This window comes from Gossypium arboreum, chromosome 9, assembly GCF_025698485.1.
Source record: "Gossypium arboreum isolate Shixiya-1 chromosome 9, ASM2569848v2, whole genome shotgun sequence".
Taxonomy (NCBI): domain Eukaryota; kingdom Viridiplantae; phylum Streptophyta; class Magnoliopsida; order Malvales; family Malvaceae; genus Gossypium; species Gossypium arboreum.
In genome coordinates, this window is record NC_069078.1 from 23,318,693 (window position 1) to 23,319,584 (window position 892).

Sequence of the window (892 nt, forward strand, 5' to 3'; positions counted from 1 at the left end):
ACTGAAAACCAAGAGAATCCACTACCTCCTGCGATTGCTACTAATCAGAATCCTGCTCCGCGTACTATGTATGATTATGCTAAACCTTCTTAAACAGGAACTGAATCGAGCATAGTTAGGCCTGCTATTGCTGGAAATAATTTTGAACTGAAACCTAACACCATTCAAATGATCCAACAGTTTGTTCAGTTTGATAGTTTGTAGGACGAGGACCCAAACGCTCATTTGGTGAATTTCTTAGAGTTTTGTGACACTTTTAAAATCAATGGCGTTTCATATGACGCCATTCGCATTTGGTTGTTTCCCTTTTCGTTGAGGAATAAGGCTAAACAGTGGTTGAACTCTTTACCACTAGGGTCAATCACTACTTGGGAACAAATGACCGAAAATTTTTTATTAAAATATATTTCGTCGACTAAAACAGCCAAATTACGTAATGATATTTCTTCTTTTCTACAGATGGATTTAGAAACACTCTATGATGCATGGGAGAGATACAAGAACCATTTTAGAAGATGCCCCCACCATGGGTTACCACTCTGGCTACAGGTTCAAACATTTCACAATGGCCTAGATCCTTCGACTAGACAGATGATTGACATGGCTGCTGGAGGAACTATCAATAATAAGACACCTGAGGATGCTTATGAATTCATAGAAGAGATGTTACTGAATAATTATCTGTGGCAAGTCATGAGGACAAAGCCGACAAAAGCAACTGGCATTTTAACGTTGATTCCGTCACCATGCTCTCGAATCAGGTAGAACTTTTGAATAGAAAAATTGATGGTTTCTTTGGTTCTTCACAGGTTCACCCAGTAATGCAATGCGAAGCAAGTGGAGGAGGATCGAGCAATTCAAAATACTCACCCAATGGCCATAACATGGAGAA

At 39.3% G+C, this 892-nt stretch overlaps 1 non-coding gene across 1 annotated transcript; it reads right to left on the bottom strand.

Moving 5' to 3' along the window:
- Positions 1-426: 426 nt before the first annotated feature.
- Positions 427-533, bottom strand: LOC128281016 (small nucleolar RNA R71). Its single transcript, XR_008271233.1, has one exon. It is a non-coding gene; the product is annotated as a small nucleolar RNA R71 (small nucleolar RNA).
- Between the last annotated feature and the right edge of the window lie 359 nt (positions 534-892).